The sequence below is a fragment of the Lygodium microphyllum genome, chromosome 14 (assembly GCF_053477565.2).
Source record: "Lygodium microphyllum isolate KBCC chromosome 14, Lygodium_microphyllum_v1.1.10, whole genome shotgun sequence".
NCBI classification, from domain to species: Eukaryota; Viridiplantae; Streptophyta; class Polypodiopsida; order Schizaeales; family Lygodiaceae; genus Lygodium; species Lygodium microphyllum.
In genome coordinates, this window is record NC_141148.1 from 144,351,290 (window position 1) to 144,358,713 (window position 7,424).

A 7,424-nucleotide genomic window follows, 5' to 3' on the forward strand; every position below is an offset into this window, starting at 1 on the left:
ACGTACTTGGATCAGTTAAAAACACCAAAATCAAAGAGTGTGATCTCCTCAGCAAAACCAAAATGTAGAGGCGATCAACCGCTAAGACCCATGGATTGCTTATTGTTTCAAGCATTCCAAGCCGAGCACTAATGGCTACCTCTCACATAGCCGACACACTATCCATCTCTATGGCTATAGTGAGCTTATCTCTATGTCCAATCGAGTTACCTCCTCTCCTGACGAGCACTCTGGTAGCTCCACGATCCAAGTGCAAGCTTCAAGCAAGCTCCATCCTTAATCTCCACGCTCTAAGCTCCATTCCCGCAAGCAAGACAAGAGAAGAGAAGAGAAGAGAAGAAGAGAAGAGAAGAAAAGAAGAGAAGAAGAGAGGAGAGGAGAAGATGGAGAGCTTCTCCATCACGGTCCCTCACCTCACTTGGCCACACACAAGAATGAGCTCTCATTTAACTTTTGAACTTTATATACAAAGTCCTAAATCCCATTTGGGCGATCATCCCCTTTTTACATGGCTGGCCATAGCCTAGGCCCTTTTTTCCATTGTCTCTTATCTTCTTAGCTTACTTCCTACTGGCCATCTACCTTTACAATTTCACAGGTGAGAGCTCGATGCTCTTAAAATAAATCATGGTGCTCCTTGCACTCTTTTACAAAAGTATTGACTTGTGCTTTTTCTTGTGCGCCTCTCTCCTTGATTTAAGACTTTTCTACACTTTTGTGTTGCCATATTTTTCTTGGTGCACTTTCGTCTTCCGTTTCACTTTTTCCTTGGCCTTATCTTTTGCTTTAGATTTTTCAGATTTTACACCTTGTTCGTCTGAGGGTTAACATTACGCCCTCCTAGACAAGTGCCTGTCCCATGGCACTCACCGTTGTAGGTAGCACGCTTTGGCATGCACCAAAGACATGGGTGTAAGGGACTTTTGTGGTTTGCCGTGGAAGAGTTTTGGTGGTGGTGCGGATGAATGCCATTAGTGGCTTTTTGTTTGTTGAGATGGCAAGCTCAACACATGCGGACCTTGATGATGGACTGCCTAGCGAGATGAGTCCGCACGTCTACACTTAGCACATTGGTGGTCATTATGATACTCACATGGCCATTGACTTATTATATTTAGTTTGTTACACCTACCTACATCTGGCAAAGATATAGCGCCAGTCGATTAGTGAGGTGGATGGCAGAATAGAGGTTCTGGAAATTCTGCTATCATTTGCCATTATTGTGGCAAAACAGGCCATATTGCAGCCCATTGCTATGCAAAGAAGGATGATATTCGCAGTGGTAAATTGCAGCAAGGAAACTATGCATCGTCTTCACGACAGAATGAAGACAAAAATGAGTGTCTGTTTGCTATGCAGCATATGATGAATGCAGTTATAGGAAAGGGGACGCATGATGATGTATGGTATGTCAATTCAGGTGCATCTAATCATATGACCAATCATGTTGAATGGTTTGGAGAGATACAGGACTTACAAAACCCAAGTTATGTGCAGACGGGTGATGATTCATGCCACCCAATTTCACACATTGGAAAGATTCCCTTGTCCTTGTATGATGGCCAGACAAAGAGTCTGATAGATGCATTACATGTGCCATCAATTACAAAGAATCTAGTATTTGTTGGCCAAATGGTAGAGCAGGGGTTGCAGGTTCGATTCAATGCAAAAGGTTGTTTTGTAGAAGACTTTAATTATAAGTGCAGGTTGGTCGCAAAAGGAAGTAGAGTTGGCCGAATGTTCACTTTAGATATTGGAATTCCTGCAATGGATGCTACTATGTATGCTAAAGGAAAAGAAGTAGTTGCAAATATTGAAATATGGCATAAACGTATTGAACATGCGAATGTGCAAAGGCTGAAATTAATGTAGTCCAGAGGATTGGTTACAAGGTTGCCTTCTTTTAGAGTTGCAGAATTGCATAAAGTCTGTAAAGCATGCCAGTTTGGTTAGCAGGCGAGACAACCCTTTTCGCATGATAGAGAAGTGAGCAGAAATATATTTGATGTAGTACATACAGATGTTTGGGGGCCTACACAGAATGTATCTCTTGGTGGCAGTAAATACTTTGTCACATTTATTGATGACTATTCAAGGAAGCTATGGGTATACTTCATGAAGAAAAAGAGTGATGTGTTTGAGCACTTCAAATCTTTTAAGGCAGCTGTTGAAACAGAATTAGGCTTAAAAGTGAAGTGCTTGAGATCAGATGGAGGGGGAGAGTAGCTCTCTAATGAGTTCAGTGGCTTCTTGAGGACTCATGGGATAAAGAGGCAATTTACTTGTAGGTATACCCCACAACAAAATGGTGTTGCAAAAAGAAAAAATAGGCATATTGCAGAAGTTGCACGGGTATTAATGGCTGAAAAGAATATGCCCAAACATTTTTGGTCTGAGGCTGTCCATACTGTTGTCTACATTATGAACAGAACTCCCACAGTTGCAATTGATGGGATGACTCCTGAAGAGTGCTTTACTGGCAAGAAGCCCGATGTATCACACTTGAAGGTATTTGGATGTGTTGCATATGTTCATGTGCCAGATGAGCTATGGAAGAAGCTTGATCCAAAGGCTGAAAAATGTATTTTTATTGGGTACTCTTTAGAGTAGAAAGGGTATCGCTGTTATAACCTTGTCACAGGTGAGTTCAACGTGAGCAGGGATATTATCTTTGATGAGATGGGCAGATGGTATGCACCTACTGGTGATGTATTAAATGATGATAATGATCAGGACAGCTATGTGCAAAAAGAAAAACAAGAATCATAGAGTCTTAGTGGACCAGAAACATCATCTGGTACTATACCTACAGTAAGCCCTTGGTCTGGGAGACTAAGGAGTAGCCCCACATTTTCATGTGGATCTATAAGTGTTGCAGGGAAGGACAAAGGAAAGAAGAAAGTGTTGGATGGTAATGATGCATCTACCAGTCATTTGGGATTTGATGGAGATTCTAGTGGTTCGGAGAGTTTAGATTATGAGCTTGGCATTCCTTCAGTCAGGACACTAGGTGTACAGAGAGCTCATAGTAATGTAAAGGCTCCATTGAGTGATCTGGTGGTACGTAGATCTAGCAGGGTCAGATACCCTATTAAAATATTTGGTTTTGAAGGTTATGCAGCTCACCATTATGCTTATATGCTGAAACTAGTTGAGGATGTTGAGCCCACTTGTTTTGAGGATGCTATTGGTAATGCTCATTGGGATGCAGCAATGGATGAGGAGATGGCTACATTAGAAGCCAATAAGACTTGGGATTTGGTACCCTTACCTAAGGGTAAGAAAGCTATTGGCTATAAGTGGGCTTACAAAGTCAAGCATAATGCAGATGGTTCAATTAGCAGGTATAAGGCTAGGCTGGTTGCAAAAGGCTATGCTCAAACATATGGCATAGATTATGACGAGACATTCAGTCCAGTTGCTAGGATGGCAACTGTTAGGTGTGTGATTGCCTTGGCAGTAGATAGCCAAAGGTTGGAATTTGCAGCAAATGGATGTTAAGAATGCCTTCTTGCATGGTGAATTGCAAGAAGAAGTGTATATAGAGCAGCCAGTAGGTTATGAGGATTTAGAGCATTCCACATATGTGTGCAGGTTAAAGAAGGCGCTCTATGGGCTGAAGCAAACATCTAGAGCATGGTCTGACAAGATTGAAGAGTATCTTGTCAATATTGGATTTTGTATTGCTAATGATGATCACTCACTTTATGTGAGAAAGGGAGATACAGGGTTGGTCATCATAGTCATCTATGTGGATGACTTGATTATTACAAGTGACAGTGATAATGGGATTGCTGAAGTTAAGGACTTCTTGAAGAAGAAGTTTGAGATGAAAGATTTGGGTGAGCTGAGATACTTTCTTGGTATTGAGGTGATCAAATGTAATGATGGTATATGGCTATCCCAAAGGCAATATGGCTTGAATATGTTATCCAAGTATGGTATGACAGCATGTAAGCCTCTTTCAGTACTATTGGAGCAAAATGTGAAGCTGAGTGCTGATGTTGGAAATGAGATAGAAAACCCTACTATGTTCAGGAGGATAGTAGGGAGTTTGATTTACATGACTATCACAAGGCCAGACTTGAGCTATCTTGTTGGCCTTTTCAGTCAGTTTATGCAGATGCCTAGAAAGCCTCATTTGGATATAGTTAGACGTATATTGAGGTACGTGAAGTCCACTTTACATTATGGACTTTTTTATGAGGTAGGTAAGGATGTACAGGTCTTTGGATACACAGATGCAGATTGGGCTGGTAGCATGTCAAACAGAAGATCTACAAGTGGATTCATGTTTTCCCTTGGTAGTGCAGCAGTTACATGGAGCAGCAAAAAGCAACCTACAGTTGCTTTATCGAGTACCTAGGCTGAGTACAGAGGTGCTGCTATGGCTGGCAGCATATGAGTGGTATGGTTGCAAAAGTTATTAGGTGATTTGGATGTGCAGGGAGATGGTCCAGTTGTCATTCATTGTCACAACATGAGCAGCATACAATTAGCTAGGAATCCAATGTTCCATGCTAGGACAAAACACATTGAGGTACACTACTACTTTGTGAGAGAGAAGGTACTTGCAGGAGAGATTGACTTGGTATACATCAGCACATAGGATCAGATAGCTAACATTTTCACAAAGGCATTGGGTGCAGAGAAGCTTTGAAAGTTCCGAAGCTTACTTGGAGTTGCAGAGATAGAGTTGAGCTTGAGGGGGAGTGTTGAGATGGCAAGCTCAACACGTGCGGACATTGATTATGGATCGCTTGGCTAGATGAGTCCGCACATCTACACTTAGCACGTTGATGGTCATTATGATACTCACATGGCCACTGACTTATCACTTATTATATTTAGTTTGTTACACCTACCTACAGCTGGCAAAGATATAGTGCCAGTCGATTAGTGTAGTCGGTTATGCACTGTTTGACTTAGAAGGCCACTTTCCTTTATGTTGTATCTTATCTATACTTTGTGTACATTGTATAGTGTGTGGAACAAGAAGAAGAAACCAGCAAGAAAACGTTTTGGCCTCCATCTCACTTCTTATGTTCTTGAGTGAGCTTCCTCTTGTGTATATAGTGTGTGTTTGGCACAGCAGCTCAAGCACATCCCCCCATCACACGATTCTTGACATTTTTGGCATGATTGGCTGGTGATAGGGTTGTTATAGTTTGTGATAGGGTTATTCTTTGTTAGGAGTTACACTCTTTTGCTGGCACAGGTGTTGGTGTTCTGGGAATTCTACGCATGACAAGTTTTTGGAGGGCTTGGATGATGATAAAGGATAAGAATTCAGAGTTGAGTGTTGATGAAGAGCTGACGATACTTTTGTTGGAATCTTCAATACCTGCAATAAAAAACCTCTCATATGTGGTTTCTCCCTGGGGGTAGTTCTAGTCTTCTTATCGTGCACAAGACATAGTCTGATTAGTTTGGGAGACAGGTCGACGAGCTGAGAGTAATGTCTTGCACTTGAGGACCCAAACTGTGTATAGATTGTGGTGTAGATATTATGTGAGTGCACGTGCATACTTAGATATTACATAGTTAGAAGACTATTGGTCTGGTTCCTCATAGCAATGTGTGGATCAAGAAAGGGTTCAATGGGGTGGAAAATTGTGTCGATGTTGAGGAGAAGTACACTTGAAGGCTTCTTGAGACATCATTTGTGATTTTGTCAACACGATGTAGCATAATTGAGCTCATTGACGCCTTAGCTTTTGGTAGCTGGTGGCTACTTGTATTGTTCAAAGAGTACAGAGTACTTTCCATGGTCTTTCGTGCCTTGCTTACCACTATTGATTGCAATGGTACTGAGAAGGGGTGCGAAAAAGAATTGTGCGAATGGTTCAGGGTGACAGGTCTAACTATAGGTGACACAAGCTCCCTAGGTATGTCCTTCCCTTGATGTGCCTTGAACAATTGTGGGGGATGTGTGAAGGGCTAGGGGACTAGGGACAGAGCCAGCCGACCAAGGTCACTGGACATACCTAATTTGAGGACCCCTAGGTGATGTGATGTGATTGTGAATGCTTTTTTTTCTATTCCTTTATTTTATTTTATTTTTGTTTTTTCTTTTGTTGATTTTTATCTTCTTCTTTTTCTCCCTTTTTTTTCTTTTTGTTGAATGAAATTAATACAACCAATGCAATACATTGAGGCTATTAGCCTTTTATTTGGACTAAGAAATGTCGAGATCCAAAGGCTGTGAAAAATAGATATTACAAGGATGGTTGTGTTACTAGCCTCGATGCTAAAGGAACAATTGTTGAGATGAAGAGATACATTTGATATTTTGCAAACCTCTTTGTAACTTGTGAGACATCAAAACAATCGAGGTGGCAAGTGCAATGAGCCGAATGTAGAGTTTGGCTAAGAAAGGGAGCGTAGCCAATGACTATGCTTTGGGCCATGCTCAAATGCAGTGTGCTTTTTGTAGGGGTGATTTTCTCTTCGAGCGGGGCTTTCGTCATGACTCTTTGTTTCTTGGTATTTCTGTCACTTTCTCCATAATGGTTCTTGTGGGGTTGGTGGTCTTGTGGTGACTTGGACATTGAACACTTTCGTACAGAGACCTATGTCGTCCTGCATTCACTTGGCAACTTGTAAGAGTACATGCAAGTCATATGCTTTGATCCCATAATTGAAATACACTAGTTATTTAGCCCGCCATTTTTCATATATGGCTAGTGTGACAGGTTACAAAGAACCTACAAAGTTTGATGATACAGTTATAGATGATAATTGGTGTGCTGCCATGGATGAGGAGTATGCAGCCCTGGCTAAAAATGAGACATGGGAATTGGTTGAGTTGCCTGAAGGCAAAGTCCCCATTGGCTACAAATGGTTGTACAAGGTTAAGTGCAAGTTAGATGGTTCGTTAGAATGCTATAAGGCCAGGCTGGTTGCAAAAGGGTATGCGTAGCAATATGGCCTTGACTATGAGAAAACTTTCAGTCCGGTGGCTAAAATGGCAACAGTCAGAACTGCCATTGCTTTGGCAGCATGCAAAGGGGGAAAATTACGGCAAATGGACGTCAAGAATGCTTTCTTGAACAGTGATTTGGTTGAGGAAGTATATATGGAGCAGCCTAAAGGCTATGTTCACCCAGACTTTCCTACACATGTATGTAAGCTAAAAAAGGCTTTATATGGACTGAAATAGGCACTTAGAGCATGGAATACTCGAATCAGCAGTTATTTACAGCAACATGGATTTATATTGGGTGATGGAGATCACAACCTGTTCACGAAGAAGAGAGATCATGGATATGTGTTTCTAGTGGTTTATGTGGATGATCTTATCATCACTGGAGATGATGAAGAGGGCACTGCTGAAATTAAATCATATTTACATGCTGAATTCAGACTCAAAGACCTTGGTGAACTAAAGTATTTTCTTGGGATTGAGGTAGTCTCTATGCCTC